Source organism: Mustela nivalis (genome assembly GCF_964662115.1).
Source record: "Mustela nivalis genome assembly, chromosome: 4".
Classification (NCBI taxonomy): Eukaryota; Metazoa; Chordata; class Mammalia; order Carnivora; family Mustelidae; genus Mustela; species Mustela nivalis.
The window spans coordinates 138,674,073-138,700,122 of record NC_139023.1 but is presented as its reverse complement, the minus strand read 5'-3'; the positions used below and the strand labels follow the sequence as shown (position 1 = coordinate 138,700,122).

The 26,050-nt window shown below is 38.8% G+C and overlaps 1 long non-coding RNA gene across 2 annotated transcripts; it reads left to right on the top strand.

Moving 5' to 3' along the window:
- The first annotated feature begins 12,636 nt into the window (after positions 1 to 12,636).
- LOC309862903 lies at positions 12,637 to 19,650 on the top strand. 2 transcript variants are annotated; one of them, XR_014310782.1, is made up of 3 exons: positions 12,637 to 12,753; positions 14,593 to 14,734; positions 15,551 to 19,650. It is a non-coding gene; the product is annotated as an uncharacterized lncRNA (long non-coding RNA). The 2 variants fall into 2 exon arrangements; XR_014310783.1 differs by lacking the exon at positions 14,593 to 14,734 and having other exon boundaries at positions 12,643 to 12,753.
- Positions 19,651 to 26,050: the final 6,400 nt, after the last annotated feature.

Below are 26,050 nucleotides of genomic sequence, written 5' to 3'. Positions count from 1 at the left end.
CTCAGATGGCCTTTCCTCTGTGGGAGCTCATCCTTGGGGTCCCTTCTTCTTCTTATGGGGATACTAGTCATGGTGGAATGGTCACATCTTAATTTAATCACCTCTTAAGAGATCTAATCTCCAAATACAGTAACATCTGAGCCACTGGAGATTGGGATTTCTGTATGTGAATTTTGGGGAAACGCAATTCAGCCCATTACACTTACATTCTACATCCATTTGTTTGCTGGTATTTACTGGGGCTCCTACATGTTCCATCATCTGCCGGCCAACGGGGACTGAATGAGAGGATCAAATGAGATGATGGTCTTTGAAACGAAAAAAAGTGTTTTTAAATTAAGGCACAGCCCCTCTGACATAATTCTTTGCTTACAGGAAATAATTAAATTGGAACTAAATCAAATGAAGATGGAAAATCTCTAAAAAGGAAGAAAACAGGAAGAGTGGACTAATTTATTAAATCACACCTGGTATGTGCCAGGCACCGATTATAAAATTTATATAAATTATCTCATTTAGTCCTTACCTCTACCCTGCTGGAAAGACATTATCAAAATCATTTTCCTGGTGAGAAACCTATCACTCAGAGACTCAATAAGTTCTCTAACTAAGCTTGTACAGCCAACCTGACTTGAGTTTGCATCTATCCGATGCTTCTGCTCTCTACTATGAGTCACAATAAAAGGAGTCACGGTTAGGCTTTATTTCTTTAGATTATTTTTGTCAAATATTGAATGTATTCAACATGTGTAACTTATCTGCATAGAGTATAACAAGAAAATGATCACCTGTGTACTTACAACCTGACTTGAGATAGAAAATATTATCAATACCATAGAAATTCTGTTATATATCTCTGCCCCTCCCTATTCTTTTCTCTCTTCCTTTCATAACTGTTATTCTAGTTTCTTTCTAGAGTTTTTTTTAATCTGTTATTTTTAGGTGGTGGGGAGGGACAGGAGGAGGAGAGAGAGAATCTGGAGCAGACTCCCCACTGAATGAGGAGCCCGACTCAGGGGTCAATCCCACAACCCTGAGATCATGACCCAAGCCGAAATCAAGAGTCAGACACTTAACCGATGAGCCCCTCAGGTACCCCTATGCTAGTTTTGAGTTTACTAACCTGTCTCTCTCTCTCTCTCTCTCTCTCTCTCACACACACACACACACACACACACACACTTACATTTTCATTTTTCATGTTTTTAAAATACAAATAATTCATGTGTTCTTCTGGAACTCACCTACCCCCCATCAAAGTTAGGTCCCTAAAATTAATTCATGTTGATGCATGTGACCATAATTACATCCCATTGCTCTTGATGGCCTAGTGCTGCCAACTTGGCCTCAAGAATCCTGTTATGTCCATTGACTCTGAGGCATCTCTTATCATCAATCTTGATCTAGAGGTCAAGTAATTTTGAGCTTCGCAGAATGTACTTGTACAATCTTACCACTTTAGTGAAGGGAGTGTCCTCTGGGCCCTCCCAGGGAATGTTGCTAGCTGGCAGGTTCTCTAGTATTACATAATAAATGCATTCTTAATTCTAACCTATGATTTCTTTTTTTTTACTCCTTCCTCATCTTCCCTGTAAGAAATCCCAGCATCTTCATCTCATGATTCTTTTCAAGTTTCAAAGAGCCACTTTTGCAATGTACTGGGTATAGTTTTAGGTATTCTACCAGGACATAAAGTCATGAATCACTGCATTAGGCACCCTTATTGAGAAACTCTCCCCATCCAGCCTTATAGCCGGTCCTCCCTGATCCAGTACCTTTAAGTTCCATTTCCAGGCCAATTCTCCCAGTTCCTGCTGGTACATATCTGACAGGCGCTGCAGTGCTCTTGGTGAATAATCCCTTTCTTCACGTAGCAGTATTTCTCTGCTTGGCTCATAATAAGACTTCTAATTATTGGTCTAGAGCAGTAGAGACAAGGATAGATCTTTCAGACAAGTGCCATCTTGCAAGGCATCTGCCCTACGTAAAGCCTTTGCACAATCTCCAGGCAATCAGACACTGGTTTCCTCTAGCAAGAGGAAGGGCTCCAGAAAATTCTGGCCCAGAGTATCCAAAGGAATCTGAAGTCTTTAATCCCATCCATCCAGCCATTCCCATCAGAGGTCACAGGGCTCCTCTTCTTTCCTTTCAAGTCCCTAACATTAGCCTAAGAAACCTTCAGGGCAGTGAGTTCAATCTCCTGCTATACCAAAGATCAAATGTGAGGTTTTGTTTTTCAGCTTAGTCTACTCTGTCCACAGGGGATGAGACTACCTTTAAAAGACACAAGGGAAGATTTCTGGCCTTCTTTCAAACTGTGTTCCAAATTAATGGTTACCTGATCTGAGCCTGTTATTTTCTTCCTTCATGGCTCCTCCGATAGATAGCTAACAACAAATCAACTTCAAAATTCTAATAATTTCTATTGCCCCTCCTCCCGTAGATTGCAGCTCAAGAGCTAGTCTATAGGGCGCCTGGGTGGCTCAGTGGGTTAAGGCCTCTGCCTTCAGCTCAGGTCATGATCCCAGGGTCCTGGGATTGAGCCCTGCATCGGGCTCTCTGCTCTGCAGGGAGCCTGCTTCCTCCTCTCTCTCTGCCTGCCTCTCTGCCTACTTGTGATCTCTCTCTGTCAAAAAAATAAATAAAAATCTTAAAAAAAAAAAAAAAAGAGCTAGTCTATAGGCTGGTGCATTTTCTTACACTTATACACTATCCTGATTCATCACAGGTCAGACTCTTAGCAATAATGATGGGAGGGCATGCCAGAGATTATCAACAGCAACAGGGTCTTCATTGCCCTCTGACCAGCAAATGATCCAGTTCTAGAACCCTATTCTGATGGTCCCCTTCCTTGCATCACTTCTTCAAACACACTGACTTGGGGTGGGGTTCCTCCAAAAGGATCTGAGTACAGGTGGCATGTTTGAAAGGGAAAATGTGATTTTGAGAAGTACTGGCAGAGGAATGGAGAAGTAAGGGGAGGAAAGAGTACAGAGCAATTTATTGCACAAGGTGCTGCTGAGGACAACTGGAAATCAATCCCATAGGGGATCTCTGGGAAACATGGGGAATGCACATCAAAGTTGTCCCACCCAAGGAGGCAGAGAAGCTAGGATGTTTGTCCTTCACCTTCCATTGCCGTTGGCTGAAGTCTGTTCCCTGACCATGGGCCTGCCCCACATTCAGATAAAGAGAAGCCACAGACAGAGAATCGCAAGCACTTCCAGTGAGGTTGGCTTGTACTGGATTATTTCAGAGTACCTAGAGGGTATGTGGGTAAGGCGCCAATGTCTGTCAGCTATACCTTTTCTGACTTGCTTTTTAAAATAAAACATACTCCTACAATGGAATACTACTCAGCCATAAAAAAGAATGAAATCTTGCTATTTGCGACAACATGGATGGACCTAGAGGATATTATCTGGAGTGAAGTAAGTCAGACAGAGAAAGACGAATACAATATGATTTCACTTACATGTGGAATCTGAAAAACAAAACAACACAGAAACAGATTCATAGATACAGAGAACAATCTGGAGATTGCCAGAGGGGAGGCAGATGGGAGAATGAGCAATACACGGACAGGGGATTAAAAGGCACAAACTTCCAGTTTTAAAGTCATGGGGATAGAACGTACATGCTAGAGAATATAGTTAATAATATTGTAACAACTTTGTATGGTGACAGATGATAGCTTGATTTATCATGGAAATTACTTCATAATGTAAATAAATGTCAAAGCATTATTTTGATACCTGAAACTAATACATTATTATCAACTACCCTTCAAAATAAATGAATTAATTAAATAAAATAACACACACCACATCATCACCCTTTAGTCTTCCACTGCTTTTTAAAAAAATATTCACAACAATATTTCTACCTGGAATTCTATTATATTTATTTGTTACCTCTCTCTACCATGTACACATTCAGTAAAATGTAAGCCAGAGACTTCATCTGATTTATTCGCTGCTATATGCTCCATGCCTAGAACAGTGCCTAAAACATGGCATGCACAGAATATATATTTTTGAGTGAATGAATGAAAAAAAGTAGTATTTGCAATGTGGCTTGAAAACACTCTACCTCTGTGGTTATGGAGTCAGGAAGAAGGAGGTCAGGGTTTCAGAAGAGGGTCTTTTGAGCAGAGCCATGAAAAATGAGCTGTTTTGTAAAATTTTCTCCCATCTTGTGGCTTGTCTTTCTCATTCTTTTGACATTGTCTTTCACAAAGCAGTTTTTCATTTTGATGAAGTCCAGCTTATGAATTATTTCTTTCATCGATTGTGCCTTTGATGCTGTATCTAAAAAAGTCATCACCGTAGCCAAGATTACATAGGTTTTCTCCACTATTATTATTCTGCAGGACCCCCCCCCATATCAATAATTTATTCTTTTTCATTGCTGACTTCTATTGTGTGGGCATATCATTATGTGTTTATTTACCCATTGATGGAGACTTGAGCCATCACATTCCTTTTAGGTCATTATCTAAAGGTTAAATGATGTGTATTTGGTTGGTACACATTGAACTTTTAAGAACTGGTTCAGCTGTTCTCCAAAGTGGTTCTATCATTTTGCATTCCCACTAGTAGTACATGAGAATTCCAGTGACTCCACATTCTCCCAAACACTTGATATCATTAGTCTTTTTAATCCTATCCATTCTATCAGCTCTATAGTGGTATCTCATTTTGGTTTTAATTTAAATTTTAATTTTTATGAAATCTAATTTATTGATTTTTTTCATTTATAGTTTATGTGTTTTGCATGAGTTCAAGAGATCTGTGCCAAACCCTAGGCCACTACAGTTTTCTCCTCTGTTTTTTCTTTTATAGAAAGTTTATAGTTTTAGCTCTCACATTTAGGTCTCTGATCAAATTCAAGTTAGTTTTTATATATGATCTGAGGTGAAAGTTGAAATTTATTGTTGCTCTCAGTTAAGAAGTATACTTTTTCTAAATCAGGTATGGGTGGTAAACTTGAATATAGAATGGATACCAGTGAAAGATTCAGAAGTAGAAAAAAGACTTGGTGATTAACTATAGCCTAGGTTTTCTTCAGGAGAGTCTTGATTTTCATTTTCTGTCCTTTCCCCTCTCCCCAGTTATGATTATTAAAAGAGGTTCAGATATCCAGGGAAGTTGAGAAGAACTTTTATAAACCCCCTTATACCTACCATGTAGATTCAATAGTTATTAAAGTATTTCCATATTGCTTTGTTTAATTGTCTTTCTGAACTACTTGAATGTAAATTGCTAAAAAGCAAGACACTTTATATACACCTAGTGTTTTAATATACAATGCTAGGATAATCTTCTACATAAAAGATTGTGTAATTAATCATAAAATATTACCATTTTCACACCCAAGAGAATCAATAGTTATTCCCTATTGTCATGTAGTACCCAGTGTGGTCTAGTGGTCTCTAGTGTTTTCAAACCAGAATCCAATCAAGTTGCATCTATTGCATTTGGCTGTTAGGTCAGACTTTCTAGTCTTTCTAAATCTAGAACTTTCTTCCATTATTTTAAAACATGTCTTCTAGAATGTACTATATCCAGGAGATATTGTGTAATTCCATTTATATGAAATTCTGAAAAATGAAAACCAATCTATGATGACAGAAAACAATTAATGGTCACCTGGGGATGGGAGCAGAAGGTGAGAAGGAGGGATGAATTGCAAAGGACCTGAGCAAACTCTTAGGGTGATGATATGTACATTATTGAATGTGGTGATGGTTTCACAGTTGACAACATGTGTCAAAACTGATCAAAGTGTATATTTTAAACATGCCATTTATTGTACACCAATTACAACTTAACAAAGCTGTGAAAAGTTGGGGAGGAGCAGAATGTACAAATGAAAATAATAGGACAGAAAGTTTTAAATTGAGACTGTGCTGGGAAATCCAGGCTCTATAAGAATTGTGCTTATTATCAATAACCAAGTCTTCATCTTACCCCTTTTGAATTTCTCTCCCATATCCTATTTTCACTCCTGTCGCTTTCCAGTGGATTTAGAAGAGGCATATAGCAAAAATACATCTTGAATTTTAAACTACTTCTGTGTAAGTGCTTGAAAATAAATTAAGAAAACATCAAAAATGCATTATTAATTTAAAAAAGTAAAGGACAGGGCGCCTGGGTGGCTCAGTGGGTTAAGCCGCTGCCTTCGGCTCAGGTCATGATCTCAGGGTCCTGGGATCGAGTCCCGCATCGGGCTCTCTGCTCAGCAGGGAGCCTGCTTCCTCCTCTCTCTCTGCCTGCCTCTCTGCCTACTTGTGTTCTGTCAAATAAATAAAAAAAATTTAAAAAATAAAAAAAAATAAAAAAAAAAAAAGTAAAGGACACCTGGGTGGCTCAGTCTGTTAAGTCTCTGCTTTGGACTCAGGTCATAATCCCTGTTGGAGCCCCACCTCCCTCTGTCCCCCCCACCCACCCACTTGTGCTCTCACTCTCTCTTCCTCTCTCAAATAAATAAATAAAGATCTTTTAAAAAAAAATCTTTATTTATTTATTTGACAGACAGAGATCACAAGTAGGTAGGGAGGCAGGCAGAGAGAGGGAAAAGCAGGCTCCCTGCTAAGCAGAAAGCCCCAATGCAGGGCTCGATCCCAGGACCCTGGGATCATGACCTGAGCCGAAGGCAGAGGCTTTAACGCACTGACCCACCCAGGCCCCCACCAAATAAATAAATTAAATCTTAAAAACAAAAAACAAAAAACACAAAAGAACATATCTTCAGTAACCCCCCTTGCCTCCTGATTCAAACAGGCAGGTCACAGAAGGATCTAAATCTTCTTTTCAGCTTCTGCTCCCATTACTACCTATACATATTCCATCTGTAGATTGATGGGCTTGCCTGCAGCTTCCAGACCTCATGCCTGCCCTGCTGATGTCCTTGCCCGCATTGTTCTTTCTGCTTGAGGTGCCTGCATTTCCCGGTGCTCTCCACCTCCTTCAGTTGTCTGACAGGCAGAAATCCTCCTCATCCTTTAAGGCTTCTTACAGAAACTGTTGATTCTCCCCCTAACCAGACTGCAACTTGCTCTCCCTTGGACCACAGCCCTTTACCCTGCCCCCCTTGTCCTTTCTAGCCCTGGGATCAGGCTGAGGCCAGAGAGGCACCCACCCGAGATACAAATTTTAAGGGAGCAGCAAAAAAGCTCAGTAATCAAGTATTTTTCAAATCAGTACCTCATCACGTTTCACTCTCCATTTGATTGTCATCTCTTCAGTCTTTTTTCATCTCAAACATTTTCACCAGCTTTTAAAAAATGTATCTTATAGAATGTACCATATCTCGTATGCTTTATAATCTTTGCATTATATATTCATGTGATATTATCAACATTTTAATAATATTTATATAATAGTTTATATAAAAATTTTTTAAGTTTTAAATTAGTGCCAATATAGATGATGATATTTGCTGATACAGAAATTTTAAATGAAGGCAGCATCAGGATGACTGGTTTCTCCTCAGCCTCAGGTTCCAAAATGGCTCTGAGAGGCACTGGCTCATTCCCACAGTCCTGAATGGAAGGACTGATTCATCCTATAGCCCCCGCAGCTCCCATCCTAAGGCCTGGCATCACGCATACCCATTCACCTGACCACAGTTTTCTGCATCTTCCATATAAAACTTCCCTTGTAAAGGAAGGAAAGAAAACAGCAGCTGTGATTAGATGTGTAAGGATAGAAAACTAATGAAGAAAAAGGGGATGAAAACAGGTTTGTAAGCTAAGAGAATACAGATTATCTCCAAGGCAAAGAACTTCAGCTGCCCCTACATGTAAAGACAGCCTGCAAAGGAAAAACAAGCTATTACCTTGAACATTTCTCATTTTCAAATGCTCTTTTTTTATATACCAATAACAATCATTCTGAATAAATGAAATTGTCATGTCCCCTTCTTATCCTCAGTATAGACTATTTTGTCATATGCAGACGCATATTCTTCATATAAAATTAATAAATAAAACCTCTTTCCAGAGTTTATCTTTCAGTTGTAGATTTCTTTCTTGCAGTAGGGTTGAAAAGAATTGTCTGTTGGTGGGTATCCCCATTCTCTGTGACTTAATAACCATTTTGACAGTGCTCTTTTGTGGGCCTAAGACTTCAAAATAAAATCTGCGAAAGTATTTGCTGACAAGTAAGGGATCTCAGTATTCCCATTGTGTTTGTGTATTAATCACAGATTTAATTATTCATTTCTTCAGGCATTATGATATCATCATATGTAGTCTCTTTTCTAATCTGGTTGAAACCAGTTTCATTCTCATGACTGTAAATACACCACATAGTACAGAAAACCTCAAGGCTTAAAGAGAAAGAAAACAAAAAAAACCCTACTGCAACTTGCTGCTCTGTTGAACATTTTCATGTTCTTAGCAGTATCATTTCTAATTATATATGTAATACAGCTTTGCTTGGTAATGTATCTTATTTCTAATATTGGTCTTATCAGAATATAAATACCTGTTTTAGGGTAAATTATACCCTACATTCATGGAAAACTTAAAACTACTATTAACTATAATGGAGATGCATCATTCTAGTTCTGTCTTAAGAGTGAATAACAATAAACAAACAAGTTAAAAAAAAATCCCCTTAAGATGTGAAGTATTTTTAAATGAAGTAGGCCTGATTTGACGTTGGGACTAGATTGCTCATTTTATTCATCTGATGACATCTAGCACATACAAGATTCATCTTGCCAATTTGGGGGGGAAGAAACCAATGAAGGAGTTGGAGGATGTCTTGTATTTTCATTTGCAACTGTATTACCAGTGATCCATAAATCATCTTTTGAAATTTCAGCTACAACTTTAGATTTTATTACTGACTATAGGCAGAAATAACTTTCTATATGTTAGTCATTAGGTAGGAAGGAAGATTTAGATATACTCCAGGCTGAGAAAACAGGCAGAACCATCTTTTGGGGCAGTTGCTTTCCTCTTGCTTCATCAAATTTCATAGTCAAAATTCAATTGGGATCTACACTGTGAGCCAGAAGAGCTCATTCCTGTTACATTAAGAAGGGGGAACTGGTAAGTCTAGAACATGGTAAATCACTTGTAGGTATCATTGGTCTCCTCAAGGTGTTGACATAAGCAAACGATTTCCTCAGGGAAAAACAAGAAGACCTTCAATACAACAAGTAGAGTCCTTGTTGCCTTGGAAAATCTGTTGTTGGGGACTGAATATCTGACAGTTCTCAAACTGAGATCAAGGGCAACAATCCTGCTTGTCTTGTCTACTGCAGGACACTCAACACCTGTCACTGTGCCTAGCATGCAGCAGGTGTTTAATACATATTGCTGATGAATTGTTAAAAGTCTATAGATCAAAAATACACAAGGGACACTTAAATGCATATTTCTAAGTGAAAGAGGCCAGATTGAAAATTGTATATATTGCATCATTCCAACTATACAACATTTGGAAAGGGAAAACCACAGAGACAGTAAAAGATCAATTGTTGCCAGAGATTCTGGGAAGGAGGGAGAAATGAACAGATGGAACACAGATAATTTTTAGGGCAGTGAAATTAGTCTGCATGGTACTCTAATAGTGGATATATGCCATTATATATTTTCCCAAACCCATGGAATGTAAACTACGAAGATCGAGTCCTAATGTTGTAATGTAATGGACCTTAGTTAATAATAATGTATCCATATTGGCTCATCAATTGCATCAAATGCATCCCACTAATGCAAGATGTTAATAATAGAAGAAACTGGAGAAAGTGAGGGAGTATATGGGAACTTTTTGTACTTTCTCCTCATTTTCTGTAAATCTAAAACTGCTGTAGAAAATAAAATCCATTAATTTAAAAAAATCTTTGAAGCTTTATTGTGCCCTTTGCTTACAACCCAGGACAATATAAAAGAAGCTACCAGAAACTAGATGAATGAATGAATGAATGTGGTATTGGGTAATGAATGAACTTGATATTCATTAGAATCTATTTTGAGTAAATAAATAGCTATTGAGTGCCAACCAAAAACTAGGCAGTGTATGGTATAGAAAAAAAAAAAATACTTCTCCTTATTCTGAGAACTACAAAGAGAACTACAAGAATCTTGTGGTCTCTTGACCACAAGATTCTTTAGGAGAGAAATGTTTGCCTGCCAAAAGAGAAAAACTAAAAGCTTTAGGGAGTGTGACAATTAAGTAGGAATTTAAATAAAGTTGACCAGAACAAAAACGAAGAATCAAAGACTAGGGAAATGTGCGAAGACAGGAAAAGCATCCCTATAAAAGCGAAGGTGAAGCAATCCATGTTGCCTATAAATGTATGCAAAAATTATGGTCTCCTGAAGCAGAAAACTTGTGTATGGTTTTGTATAGTGTATTGGAGATACATTGTAGTCAAAGACACACACAGACACGCATGCGCACATGCTATATTCTTCAAGAATCTCCAAGTTCTAGACAGTTGAATGCAGCTATGGGAGGTGGGGGAGAAGGAAGTATCTTATCTGATGCTTCCACAAAGCAATGCAAAACACAGGCTTATACAATTAGGACATGTTTTTCATCACCAAAAAGACAGAGAGATACAACCCCTTCTGACTTCCATACCCAATCTTCTGGCTGAGCTTTTGTGATGTCCTTCATCCTTCAGATCTGGTGATTTTAAGCTGGTTTTTACCTGTATACCAATTACAATGCATCAAGTGGTAAAGAAGGGTGATAAAAGGAAAGCAATAAGTTTTACCCTAAATCCTACACCACAGAGGAGAGCTTCAACTTGACCATAGCGTTTGGGAACTACAGCCTACTCAAGATAGATATAAACACACACACACACACACACACACACACACAATCCCCCAAGATTCCAGACACTGGACAAGCATCTTAAAGGGTTGGACCATCAGGGCGCCTGGGTGGCTCAGCTGGTTGGGTGACCAACTCTTGGTTTCCACTCCCATCATGATCTCAGGGTCATGGAATACAGCCCAACATGGGGGATTCCCAGCCTGAAACTATAGGATTGCTTTTTTGTTTGGTTAGGTTTTTGTTTTTTGTTTCAGGTGCTAAAAGATCTGTAGAAGTACTAAAACTAAGAAGAGACAACAAAAAAACTATAGGAATTTTAGTCCCAAATCCACTGATGGCATTTAAGTCCTACTTCCAATTCTGAGATCAGTCACAATAGAATTATTTTCTAAAGCACAAACTTTAAATAAAAACTCCACAAAAATTGGAAATGTATTCCTCATGCAAATGAATTTTGCTCCCAAAAAGAAAGAGCAAACTGGACAGAGGAGAACAAGATATCAGAATCCTGATGTATTTGATGAAAGAAAACCCTGATCCTAGCATTTCCAGTGTTCTCTCTTAAATTTTATGCAGTTCTTGTGAACAGCTCAATAGGATCTTTTTTGCTTTGTATTTACTTTGGATGTTATCTTAACCTTCATCTGGAAGAATGACTGAATGAAAATAACATGGATATTCTAAAGAGAAATGAAGTGGAGATCTAGTCCTACTAGACAACAAAACATAAAGCAATAAGAATTAAAATTTCCCGGTGCTGGTGTAAGGATTGTATTGACAAATCTCTCAATGGAAAAAATACCCTGTAAATGGGTTCTTGCATGCATAAAATACATATTAAATGTATTTTGATATTTGCATCACAAATCAACTGGGAAGGAAATATCAGTTCATAAATTGTAATGGTTTGAATAGCTAGCAACTGAGAGAAAAATCAGCTCATATCTTCATCTCACATTATAAATAAAAAATTAAAACTTGGAATATGTAAGGGAATGAAAAAGAAAAATCAAGATTTAGATGAGCTAAAATAAAATAGAACTAAATATTTTTCAAGCCTCTGGGAAAATACGAATTTCTAAGCCTGAGAACAGTAGATGAAATAAAAATTTGACAACATAAAAGCAAATATAATTTTGAAAGTTAAAATAAAAAAGGCAAACTGCAAACTTGAAAACGCAATCACAAATGAGTAATAACTTTAAAGAGTTAGGATAAAGAGATATAAAAATTACCAGATTCTAATAGATAAATCAGCAAAGGACATGTGCAGAACATTAATAAAAGAGCTACAACACCTAACCTTAAATACAAAATTTCCCCAGCAGTTGTGATTTCACAAAGCGATGAACAAAACAAACATATGTCCGTTTTCACCTATTAAACTGGTAAAATGAAAAAGGGATGGTACTCATTAATGTAAAGAGAACAGAAAAGCGTATATATGTTTTATGAATGCATACTGACATTTCACATGGACAAAAACTTTTAGGAAGTAATAAATTTGATTTACTTAAAATAAGATCTCATGCCCTTTTATCCGGGATCCCTATACAAAAGATATAGAAAAAGCCATATGCACTAGGACAGCCACAGAATATTAATCATGATTATTAAAGTTTGGAAACAACCTAATTGTGAAAACATCAGGAGTTGTTTCAGTAAAGTAGAGAACTTGGCAATGGTAGTTTGAGCAAAAATATTAAATGAATAAAATATATCTATAGCGGAATATTACTCTGCAAGAAAAAGATTATGTAAATCAAATGACTATGCAGTCCACTTATTGGTTGTTTCTTTCTTCTTCTTTTTTTCCCTCCCTACTGTGCCCAGCATGGTTATGAATCTCCTGTAGCAATATTCCTTTCCTTTGGAGAATCCTTCCAAATCTTGTGTGATCCTGGTGGAAAGGTATGTCATAGCAGCCCAACCTCATCTCTGCCAAGGGGTAAGTATCTGATGCAGGTTGGACCAGTGACAATGTAGCATTCCCCTGTATATGGTAACTGATCAAAGAAAAGATACATTTTTCTTGCCTGGCCAATTTGAGTCTTCTCCCAGATTGTTCCAAATTGAAGATAGACAGAAACTGTCTTCCATTTGGAGAACCTTGGGCTACTGGCAGCTGTACCCCCCTGTTGGTTGGGTTCAAGAGTTGCAGAGGAGAGGGTGGGAAGCAGAATTAGTGAGAGAGAAAAGTAAGATGTAAGGACAACCTCTGGACCCCCAAGTATAGCCCCACCTAAACTTCCAGTAGTTCCCACCATGCATGAGCATTCCTGACAAATATTTTGGAATAGTTAAGCTGATTTGAGTTGGGATTTGGTCCTTAAGCATTTGTGTCTGCACTTATGCAGAAATAATTTCTGTATAACATCTTTGGTGACTGGAGTACTCTTAAGACTGTAGATCAGACATGTCGCTGCACTGTGTAAAATCTTACAATAGCTTCACATGCCTCTTAGACCAGGAAGTAATCTCTTTAACATGTTTTCTGAGGTCCCACAGGATCTCTTTCCCTTTCTTATACATGCTCGCGCGCGCGCACACACACACACACACACACACACCCTCCTTTTCTTCCCCCAACTCATCTTCATCCATGTTCCTCTTGCTCATTTACTCTATGAACATTGACCACTTTTCTGTTCCTCCAAGTTCATTCCAGTCCTGTTTCCTTGTCCTCATTACCTCATGTGTGAGAAGCCTCTGGCTCAGACAATCACAAGGCTGATTCTTTCTTGCTGATCAGGTTCTATCTCAAATGACATTTTCATGAAACCTTTCCTGACTACTCATTCTACAGCTAGCTGTCTCCTTTATTTAGGATTTAGGATGAACCCTTACATGCATACTGAGATTGCAACTAGGGAACAATAAGCACATGAGAAAATATATCAGATTTGTAACATGAGGGTCATGGGGATTGATTATGTCTGATTTCTTTCACTTTTTTTTCCCCCTCAATTTTCTGTAGTATATATGTTGTTTGAGTAATTAAGACACAGGTAGAAAGAAGCCATATCCTCTCCACAACCCACCAGCTTCCTAGAATTTTTATGAATAATTTCAATTACCCTAGTCTTAATTTTCAGAAACTATGATGACAGGTTTTGCTAACAGCTAGCCTCAGAAAATCTCTCAGTTCAAAAGAGAAAGAAATTAAAAGGAGCATTGGGCATGACAGTGCTCCTAATCATAAAAGATACATTTGCATCGTAAAAGCGGCCAAAGCATAAAATAGAACCGTGATGGGTTTTCTATACATACACACAAGTTCACGTCAAGACACATCAAAGATCAGATATAATAGTAAGAGTTGTTAGAATCATTTGCCCCATGCCATAGCCAAGTACATAATGAAAAGGGCCTCTTATTTATTAGCTGTATCATGGGAGTAGTTAATTGAGAATCCATAGGCAAAGGCCTTAGGAACTCTACAATTTTTATTTTTAAAGTGGTATTGGGTACCTGGATGGCTCAGCCTTTAAGCGTCTGCCTTCTTCTCAGGTCATGATCCCGGAGTCCTGGGATTGAGCCCCGAATTGGGCTCTCTACTCAGTGGGAAGCCTGCTTCTCCCTCTCATACTCTCCCTGCTGTGTTCTCTCACTGTTTCTCTCTTTGTCAAAAAATAAATTAAAAAAAAATAATAAAGTGGTATTTACAGTTTTTAAGACTTTAACCCTCCATGAAAGTATTCCCAAAGTCTAAGGTAATCACATCTCTTTCTCAGTCTCCACAATGACCTTCTCCTTAAAATCACATTTTTTTTTTTTTTTTTTTTAGATTTTATTTGTCAGACAGCGAGAGAGAGGAAGAGCACAAGCAGAAGGAGTCACAGGCAGAGGGAGAAGCAGATTCCCTGCTGAGCAGGGAACCCAATGTAGGACTCAGTCCCAGGACCCTGAGATCATGAACTGAGCTGAAGGTAGAGACCTGACTGAGCCACCGAGGTGTTTCTGAAATCACATTTCTTTTTGTTCCCAGTGCTCTTCTGGCTCTTTGGTACACATGGACCTTGGGGATTCTGCCTTTCTAGAGATCCCACAATCATTCTCGCTGGTTTGTTTGAGAGTCTCATCTGTTGATTTCAACTATCCAGTCTCAAAGTGATGGATAACTTCATTCCCTGTTCCTACGAATAGTTACAGAGTGCCTCTATATAGTAGCTCCTGGATGGAAACAAGGCATTCTTCTCTTCTTAAAATTTACACTGTACTGGGAAAAACAAGTGAGCAAAAACAAACAAACAGAAAAATACAAAATTGATTAGTCTTTAGAGAGGAAATAAATAATATTTTACTCCTAAGATGGTCAGGAAAGGCCCCCTGGAAGGGTAAGGTGAGCTCTGAAGCATGAAGAGGAATTTACCTGGGGCAGAAAAAAGCAAGTTTATTTAAAGGTGAAGGTGGTTGGGACGTCGTGAGCAAGGGGCTAAATGGCATGAAATAAGATGAGCGTGTTTAGAAGATGCCACATCAAGCATGGCCTTATAGGTTGGCTTTTATTTAAAATGCAATTTAAAACAGTTGGGAGGTTTTAATCTGTGAAGAGACCTATCCAATTTACTTTTATTCTTGCTTTATTCTTCTCCTTTGTTTAGTGGTTTTCAAAATAATGAGTGAGTTTCTCAGTGCCAAAACTATATAAACTTTGCAATTGATATTGATATTCCTAAAATAACTGACTGAGGATTTTTGTTTGTGTATTTGTTTCTTTAAGATTTTATTTATTTATTTAACAGAGCAAGATCACAAGTAGGCAGAGAGAGAGGAGGAAGCAGTCTCCCTGCCAAGCAGAGATCCCAATGCGGAACTTGATCCCAGGACCCTGAGATTATGACCTGAGCTGAAGGCAGAGGCTTAACCCAATGAGCCACCCAGGAACCCATGGCTAAGGTTTTGATTGGGATTGTGTTGACTCTATCGATAGGCTGGGAAGAACTGACATGTTGACAATATTGAGGCTACCTGTCCATGAACAGGAAACATCTCTTCATTCATTCATTCATTTTGATCTTTGATTTCTTTCATCAGGGTTTTATAGTTGTATATATCTAGAACGTGAACATAGTTTGTTAGATTTATACTTCAGTATTTCTTTTGGTGCTAATGTAGATGGCATTGTGTTTTGATTTCAGATTCGCTGCTGACCTATAAGAAAGCCATTGGCTATCATATATTAACTTGTGTCCTAACATCCTGCTATCATCACGAATTAGTTCTAGGATTTTTATAAAAATTATTCTTTGGGATTTTCAATATAGATAATGACTTAGTATCTTTCAAAGCTTTTACATATGTGTGTATAATGATATGAATTCGTGGATCTAAATGCCTTAATCTGGGTCAATCTCTTGCGATTATTATTTTTATCAATATATAATTATCTCATACTGGGTCAGTGGAAGCCTCAGTCCTTCCGACAGGCCACTAGTAGTCTTGGATTGCTTCACTGTTCTCTGGTATGGTAAGATGTTCCAGGTTCGTCTTTCACATTTCTTGCGCCAGACCTGTAATCAGTTTACCCTTCAAGGAGACCTGACTTACTGGTAGTCCAGATGGACGACCACACCGTCTTTTAGTCTATTTCTCAAATTCCACTCAGCTTGCCTTTATTCCGTTCTCCACATAAAAGTAAGGATGATTTTAAAATCACACCCAGAACTGTAACTCCCAAATACTATTTCCCAGTAAAACGTCCTCTGGAGAAAAGACAGACTCGAGAACAGCTTTCCAGTTTGGGGTGAAGACTGATGGGGGGCTATCAATATCAGAATAATGAACCTTCTGAGGAAGATCTGAAGTGGGATATTAAATCCCTGCTTCAGAATGTCAGAGGTCTAAATTTCAAAGATATAGTATAAACAATGTTTCCACAACCCTCATGCCCTTAGTAACTGTTTACATTACTTTGTATATACTTTTCCAGTCCTTGTTGACTAAGTCTACAGTTTAAAAGTTGCAAGCAATGTATTCATTCTGCTTTCTCGCCTGCATCTTTCCATGTAGATAATCACTTGAAAAAATATTTAATCATGCTAACTTACACAAATTGACTTACTTTCTTATTTTGGGTATGTTGCTTCTGATTTTTTTTTATTATTGTGTGTCAGTTAAGACTTTGGTTACAAGCAACAAAAAAGTGATTCAAATTACTTTAAGTTAAAAGGATAATTTATTACAAAGACAGAGGGGCGTGTCACAGAGTCAAAGGGTAGAAATGCAGTTTGGGCGTCTGGAAGGAGCCAGAAAGTTGACAGTCCATTCTTTGTTTATCTCTGTTTTTCTTGGTGAATCTGCTTCATTCTTCTTTCCTTTACCCTGATTAGAGTTACCTCATAGTTTATTGTGTCACTCTGACCACATACAGAGATTAACCTGCAATTTTCCCATCCCAGTTCCACATCCTGGTGTGCATTAGATCCAGCCCTGGTTGAGTTGGAGACCATAGGGGGATTGCCCATTACAAACATGGATGCCAGGGCCCCATCTCTGGGGAACAGAGCGGGGAAGAGGCTCCTACAGAAGAGGGGCTAGCTCACGGGCTGGGCTGACCCCTAAAAGACATCACTACAATTTGAACAGCACCGCTATGAACAAGTTTGTGGAAGTTACTTTTGTTCTTTGTCCTTGGAGTATGTTCTTCAGAGGAGAATTAGTGGGTCTCAGAGTAGGAACAGTTCATGACTTATCCTTAGACAATGTGAACTGGGCCACGCTGATGACAGGAGAGGAAATAGGGGTGTTAGGAAATACTGGTCTGGCAACTCTCAAGAGACTCTTCCTTATCTCCGTGATATGCCTTTTAAGTCATTGCCTGTTCCACCCTCAGAAAGCACTAGACTGAACATACTCTCTTCACATTCCTTCGGCTTTTTGTCTTTTGTCCCTTCAGGAGTATTTTTTTAGCAGAAGCTATGAGAGGACAATAAAATCCAATGCTCCTGGAGTAACATCACATTCTTAAAGGGAGTTACAAACTTGCAAATTAATTTCTTCTCACAAGTAAATACCCCACATTCTTTCACCTTTCTCTTGGTTCCCTTTTCCAATCCTTTTCACATTTTTCTGGCCCTTGCCACCCTTGTCTCCTTTCTCCCCTCAGACTGAAGATCTGAACCATGTCCCTCCAGCATGAAGTGCTGAAAAAACCCCCACAACCTAAGAGATTAGTTGCTCAAGTAAATGATCACTTTCAAGGATACTGACTACCTGAGTACTTTACATTTGCCACATTTGAGACAAAGTTACATTATTCTTTTTTAGGTGAGGCCAGAATTTTAATGTATCTTTGGATTCCTTAATTCACAAAGTTGGGAACCACATAGACAGGAAGCCGGGGGCGGGGAGGTGGATAGGCTAGAGAGAACCAGGACAGAGGATGTCCCAGGTCAACACTGTTCTGGTTGATCGGCAAAAACCACACACAGGAGGGAAGGGAGTGAGGTCAGCCAGTAAGATGGGAGGCAAGTCACTGACCTGGAGGCAATGATGAAGTGTGGCCCCGAGCAGGGAAGCTAGCTATAGAAACTAAAGGTTCTGGTGGGCAAGAAGGCAAGATAAACTTGGAGCCCAAGCAACCAGATAGAGGGTCCAAGGCATGGACAAAAAAAACAAAAAACAAAAAAACAAAAAACCATGTCCAGCTCTAGGGGATACCCAGAGATATTTGTCTCTATACATCAGCATTGAGAGAAGTATTTGCCATATGTTTTCAAAACATTCTAATTCCCCCAAATTGCCTTTTTTCTTCATTTTATTGCAATGTTTCCGTATTGCTTATTTAAAATGGTACCATTCACCATGGTGCTGTCAGAACAAGTCTCTTGGTTCTAAGTCAGAAGTATCATCCTCTGTCTTATTTTTAAGTGCAAGTGACAAATGTTGGCACTGCCTGGCAGGTGTGTTCTCGTCCACAGTAAGATGGCACTTTGCAGATGTCACTGGCTGGGACAGCCCACGCAAGGGGCATGACCACTGGAGGATCCCTCTGTTCCTAAAGGAGTTCTTCCGTAAGTACAATGGGACAGGTAGGAGCCCTTTCTTGTATCACTCATCGTTTGACATACTCCCACATAATTTTGAGGGTTTAAAGGGAATGGCAGCTGGTTTCTGAGTTTGCAGAGAAAAGCGCTAAAAGTAAATAAATAGTTGGGAAATTGTCTTGGAGTTCATGGAGTGAAAAAGGCACTAATGTGTAATAGAGGAGCTTTTACCTGTTCTGGGAACATTCTACCTGTGTGTTAGAGAGATGGTTGGCTATTGTTTTTGGTTTTGGTTTGGTTTGGTTTGGTTTGTTTTTTTGTTTTTAATTAAAGAACAGCAAAAGTCTCTCTCTAGTAGTTTTTGAGAGAATGCTGTGGGCAAGTTACACAATGGGGGGGGGGGGCAGGCATATGAGCACCATTAAGCGGCTGTCTGTTAGGGAACATTTAATTTAAAATAAGATAAGCACCCGTTGTACTGTAAAACAAATATTTTTGCAACATTTCCATCCCTGCCTCCTTACCCTGCTGTTTTTAGACTTTGCTAGAATGTAGGATGGAAAAACAATGTTAGGCTCGCATAGAATATGGCTTGATCCCATTCATCAGTATGGAGGGAGGTATTTGGCATGTGTTTTCAATACATTATAATTCGCCCAAATTGCCTCTTTTCTTCACTCTATTGTAATTTTCCCTATGTTGCCTTATTTAAAATTGTACAATTCATAAAAGATTAATGCTTGCTCCAATGAATATGCTCAAATTTCTCATTTGACACAGAATTACATGTGCTTCTGTCTTTGTTAGTAACTAACCCCCTTTGGGTACTTAATTCTTAATAAATATTAAGTGATGTATTTGCTTTTATGTTCTTGGCTAGAAATTACATGACCATGCATATTCTCATATTGTGCACCTTTTGGGATAACGTGCTTTTGTGTAATGAATCAAAACAGATTTGTATTAAATGCTTCCATGAGTTCAACAGAGAGAGAGAGTCTAGGATCTTTAAGACACCAGGGAACTGTGACTTCACAATGGAATTGAGTCAAATGAAACCTCTAGGATAAACCGAGGAATGTTTTTTAACCATTAATTCTGGAAATATAAGGAGAATTTTTTTTTAAAAAGGAGTATCTCAAAAGAGATATTATTAATTATAACAATTATTTCAACCATTCCAGGTTGTGTATGATAAATGAATCCATCAAAATGAACATAATGGACTCTGATTTAACTAGATTGGACCACAGTTTTTCAAAGCAGTAAACTCCAACTCGTATTTAGTAAGATTTTTTTTTACTATGCTGCTGACCTACTTTCAGACGTAGACTCACAAATCCCAGGCCCCTTAGGAGAGTAGGAAGAAAAGTTACTTGCTTATATTCTGCAATTTACTACACCAATTTATGGTCCTTCAAGTCTGGGCAGGGGATGGGCTGTTCTTGTTTTATAGAAGAACCTTTTTGTCCTTTGTTGGGGATGTTTCCAGCAATTTAACAATCGACTCTAATAGAATCTTATGAATAAAACTAATGAAAACATGAAGAAATGAACTCTGGAGACCAAACATACAGTAGCTTATTGTTCACTCTCTGGAGAATAGAAATACCTTCTCTAACAAGGTACAATGGTGCAAACAGGAACTAACACTCAAGTTTCAAGGAGTAAGGCATTCAGGGTCAGGAGAGGGCCAATATTGCTGACCTTAATCTGGTCAGTAAAAATAAACTCCATAAAGGGGTACAAGCTCAGGTAAATGATTCAGCTTTGGGCTGTGTTCAGATGATTATTAAAATTGTTCTAAGAGAGAAACAAATTATAAAATCTAGTTCTTTGTCCTTTGACTCATCTCCACATTTTTTTTGATGGGGCTATATATAATATGTAGTGTTTTCTCATTCACTAAGGCCAATCCTTTTTTGCCTACTCACTTGGATTCTGGGGAGTATATGGGAAACATGAAAAAGAAGAATTGGTGCTATTGAAATGCCTAGATTTTTTTTTCAAGGTTTTATTTATTTATTTGAGAGAAAGAGAGAGAGAGAGCATGAGCTCAGAGCCTGATGCAGGGCTCCATCTCACAACCCTGAGATCATGTCCTGAGCAGAAACCAAGAAATGCTTAACCGGATGAGCCACCTAGGTGCCCCCTTAGATGGTTTTTAATCACCAAATTCTTATATCAAGCCTTTTATTGGAATTACAGTCACAGACTGGGAAATCACTTCAATTCTTTGGGTCTCAGTGTCCTCATCTATAAAATAGAGGGGCGTATGTGATCAGTGTTTACTTAAGTGTGTGACCCCCCCCCCATGCCACTCAGAGTGCATGAGATGATTTTAGATGAAAAAATTATCTAAATACTTTAAGGCATGAACTTATTTTACTAGACTTTCAAACTTGTGATGTTCATGAATATTACTGCTTGGAAGTAAAGTAAGTATTATGTGTTTGTTTGTTTGCTTTTAAAGAGAGTTGACCTAAAGAAAAATATTAAGTAATTGATAGAGGAATATGACAAAATAGTGACGTGTCATATTTGCATGGGCCTCATCTAGAATATGCTAGCCTGATATAACCCCTGAGCTATGTTTTAGCTCTAAGTCTGAACTGTCTAATTTTCAAGTCTTTGTTCCAAATCTCACTCACGTCAACCGTAATAGGGAAGCCAACATTACATAAAACAGAGGTTAAACAACAAAACTGGAAAGGAGGAAAACCAAAGTGCTTGAATAATCTTACGCTTGATCCTCGCACGAGAATTAAAACTGGACGCATTTCCTTTGTTCTTGCCATAGAGTTTGAACTTACCTGCCTCAGCTGCTTCATGTGACATGTTCATAAAAGCTTTTAAAAAGTCCCCCATCTTGAATTATAAATGCTGTAAATCTGCCCCACATGTTTATATTGTGATCAACACCGGTGTCCTAAAAGGGTTGCAAATTCTGTTTTGGTTGTCCTTTCACTGCTGGTTGGACCAGAAAGATCATAACATACATACTAACTTCATTTACTGAGTGCCCAGACACGGCCTTGCACTTTATAAACTTTGTCTTATGTAATCCTCACAACAACCCTACAAAAGAGGTATTATTTTCCCTATTTTCAGGGTAAGAGACTGTAGTTCTTTGAGATTCCTAACTTGTTAACTATCTTACCCAAGAGCTCACAGCAAGTCTGTGGTGAGCATTTAAAAAAAAAAATGCTACTCACGTCTGTCCCCTTTCTAAGCACATGTTTTTTCCACAACATGGAAGTTTTAAGTGAGAGTTTGAAAGAAACATTTCTTTGTCTCTACATGTGAAATAAAGAGCCCTTTGGCTTTGACTGAGAAAAGCTTTCGGAAGAACTCAAATTCCCTCTATCGGACACCTCGGCAGGAGTTGCAGTGACAGGGTGGGTCATCTGAAAGAAATCAGTGGTTTGTCTTGGAGATCTGCCATCTCTCTTGACAGCTTATACCTCATCCTGGGGTCCCTGGATTGCGTCTTCCTCTGCCTCCACAGAGAACCACCCGCCCCTCACCAGGGTGAAAGCAGGCCTCTTCCATTACTGCTTTACTAGTCTTTCTTCCATGGCAGTTTATATGTCTGGGTCCCCAGCTCAGAGCCTGTTCTCTGACTCCCTCTCTACCAACTTAACTCAGCAAAAAGGGACCGCACAGTTTGCCAAACGGGTACATCCCCCACCCCCACCCAGTCAACCTTTCCTCCCTGTTTATCATCAAGGAGTCCTCTCTAGAATGTTCTAAGGACTCGAAGGAAGACCAGCTATTCGTTACTCTTGCCTTGAGAATTCTCTCTGCCATCCAAAATCGATGTGGGAAGATCTGAAGTTAGAAATTATATCTGCAAATAAAATGAGCAACCTCTTGACCCTTCCCCTCAAAAAGTTTTCATATAAATTAATTTTTTAACCACCATGAAAGAAGTATCTTATTAAGTGGGAGAAATAAAACTCAAAACATTGACAGTATTTGGAAAGCAGTCTTAGTAAAAGCACAAAGGACAGAAGAAAGCTCCCTCTAAGCATACCTTGTTTAAGACAATGGCCTCAGTTACAGACAGCTGACAGGCACCCAGAGCAGTCAGCCCAGCAAGGAAAATAGGGATGTAAGCCCTTGGTTTAATCCCACTCCCAATTTTCTCTGTTATCAGCAACTTTCTCACTCAAAGGTCAACTCCTAAATGAGGCCGTGTCATCAGGGGATCTCTCCACAGCTAGGCCAACCCACCTCTTAATTTTAATAAAGGAGATTGCCATTTTGCAGGTTAAAAAATGACCAAATAGCACCGATTCCAACCTATGTATTTCCTTCCCAACAATGGAAGGTAATACCCTTGCCTTGTACTTGGTCTCTGTTTCATTCATTCAAGGAACAACTCTTCTAGATTGAACCTTTGCAGGCCAGCCCCCTATTCAGACACCATCTTTAGTGCAGATGGATCCCTGGGCTTTAGCTTGGGTTGGAGCTCTGCTCTGCAACCGACATCCCTGCCCAATTTGCTTGGGAGAAGGTTGTAACTTTATAGGACCATATCCTAAGAAAAGTCAGGGACAGGGTATTCCTCAGGAAATTCCCACTACTGAACAGGCTCTGGGCTCCAGAGGCCTTTTGGTGCACACATACACTCCCAAACACAGACAACCTCATCCCTGCTATGGACAATGCACACGGACATTGTCTATTATCTCATTTAAAAATGCCTGTGGGTACCCACTAAATTTATTTTGTGACCCAAGAAGGGGTCATAACTTACTGTTTGAAAGTAAGTCATAAGTTACTGTTTGAAAAATACTTCTTAGAGGTCTTCTGGATAAAGTCTTTGAATACAATAAAAACTAACAAATAACCCCTTCCCCTGGAGACTTGCTTTCGGGGTGCCACGACTAGTCCTTCTAGCCCTGCTTCAATCCTTTTGTCACTCTGGCTCAGGGTTTCCTCATTGAGGGGACTCGACAACTGCTTTGGGAATCTTGCCCTTGCCTTCCTTAGGTGCCTCCTTAGATCCACCCCCGGCTTCCTGTCCAGAGTTTCTTGCCCTTTCAAAATGGAAGCATCGCCATGATATGAAGTTGTAGCTTCAAGGTTTCATCAGTTTGCTATGTTCGTGACTCCATGTCTTAATCCAATCTCGCAAATTTGAAATGTATCTGACACAGTTTATCTTCACAGAGAGTGCCACACACGAACAAGTGAATCCGAGTACTAACATCATAGCTATTGATTAAGAAAGACATTGAGATTGAAAAATGGCAAAATTATACTTCTCAAGTATTTTTTTTCAATGTCTGTTCTATTTTCCAAGAGTTAAAAAAAAAAAGTCAGAATTTTCTTCTTCGTAGCTTTTCTTATAGATTGTAATATTTATTTGTGGTTATTTGGTCAATTACAATCTCCTCTCCACTAGATCCAAGTTCCATGAGATCAGAAACTCGTTTGATCACTCCCCGGCACCTAGCAAAAATGCTCAGGATGTAGTAGGTTTCAGTAACAATTTGCTGAGTGACTAAATGAATGTGTCCTTTGAGAAGACTTCAGCAAGATTGCTTTTTCCACAAAGGCTTTGACCTTTCTCTTGTGTCTTATAAACTAGAATACTGAATGTGGATTTGTCACTGAATCAAAAAATACATGTACAGACCTATAGGTCTGAATTATTTTTAGGGGCCCACTGGGTTATATTCCCCCCATAAAATAAACACATGAGTATCTAACCTCAATTGTACTTCTTCATGATAACAGCTGCCATCCCCCATTATGCGGAAGAGGAAATTGAGGCTCAGAAAGGCTTAACCAAGGCCTCTGGATTCCATGCCATTTTGCCTTTATTCTACCTTTTAATGAAGCGTTTTGTCATCCTTTTTAAAAATGGTGTTTTTTTTTCTCTCATTCCTTCAGAGAATCTTTTATTCTTATTTTTTAAAAAGATTTTATTTATTTATTTGTGAGAGAGTCAGAGAGAGAAAGAGAGAACACAGAGGGAGAGGGAGAAGAGAGAAGTAGACTCCCCGCTGAGCAGAGAGTCTGAAGCGGGGCTCCATCCCAGGACCACAAGATCATGACCTGAGTCGAAGGCAAATGCTTAACCAACTGAGCCACCCAGGTACTCCCATCCTTCTGAGAATCTTTTGCATAAAGAGAACATTAAGAAATGTCACGGAAGAAGGCTTCTGGCTGGTTTAATCAGTTAAGTGTCCGACTCTTAATTTGGGCTCAGATCATGATCATTATCTCAGGGTCATGAGATTGAGCCCAGTGTCAGACTCACTGGGTGTGGAGCCTGCCTAAGAGTCTCTCTCCCTCTTCCTCTGCCCCTCTCTCGCCACTCTTGTTCTACTCTAAAAAAAAAAAAAAAAAAAAAAGTCATGGAAGAAGAATGAGCTTCACAATCACATTATTCCTAAAGAGAATGTGCAACATCATCATTGAGCAGCTCCTTAAAGATGTTTACACACATTTTGAACATGCCATTTAAAAAATACATCTTTTCTCAATCAAGTAAATGATCAGTCTTTCAAATTGGGTCACTACTGCCTGATCTTAGGTTATGTTCTTTCCAAGATAAATGGATGTCACAGTAACCAAGAGGAGAAGTAGCTGGTACTAAAATAAAACATTTAAAATGAAGAAGAAGAAATAATAATTTGTAGTTAAAAAACAGTATTCTAAACAGTTTTTTTTTAATTTAAGAGAGGGAGATTTGTTCATGTATAATTCTATGAAGAATTTCTACCTTGGAGCATGGAAAGAGTTCTTGGGATACATTTTAATCTGCAAGCTCTACGCCTTTCTTCTTGCCAGTTCCCTCTATTTGAGTGGCTGGAGTGTGCAAAAGGTGATAAATGCGGCTCAGAGGAGCAGGGGCTTAGTCCTCTGATTTTTACAAAGGCAGTGGCAATTTTTATTTCTTTTCTCAGAGTTATTTGCATTTCAAAAGGACACACATCCCGGTATCGTTTTGTCTCTCCTAATTGATCATCACGGTGAGGTGCTTTAAGAATCCGGCAGGCAGCAAACACGCAGACCACCCGAAGCACTCAATAAAGGCTTAGAGAGTAAAAACTGATGTTGAGATTGACCTCAGCAATCACCAGCCTGAGAGGTTGGTGAAGATCAAGCCACATTGCTTTTGTTCCTTGCTTCTCTTGCCCAACCCCGCCTTTGACCTCGGGAACTACATCAAGATTCTGCTGGTTCACAGTGGGAAGGTGCCAAAAAATAGTACAAAAGTATTCGCTGATAACATTAAGG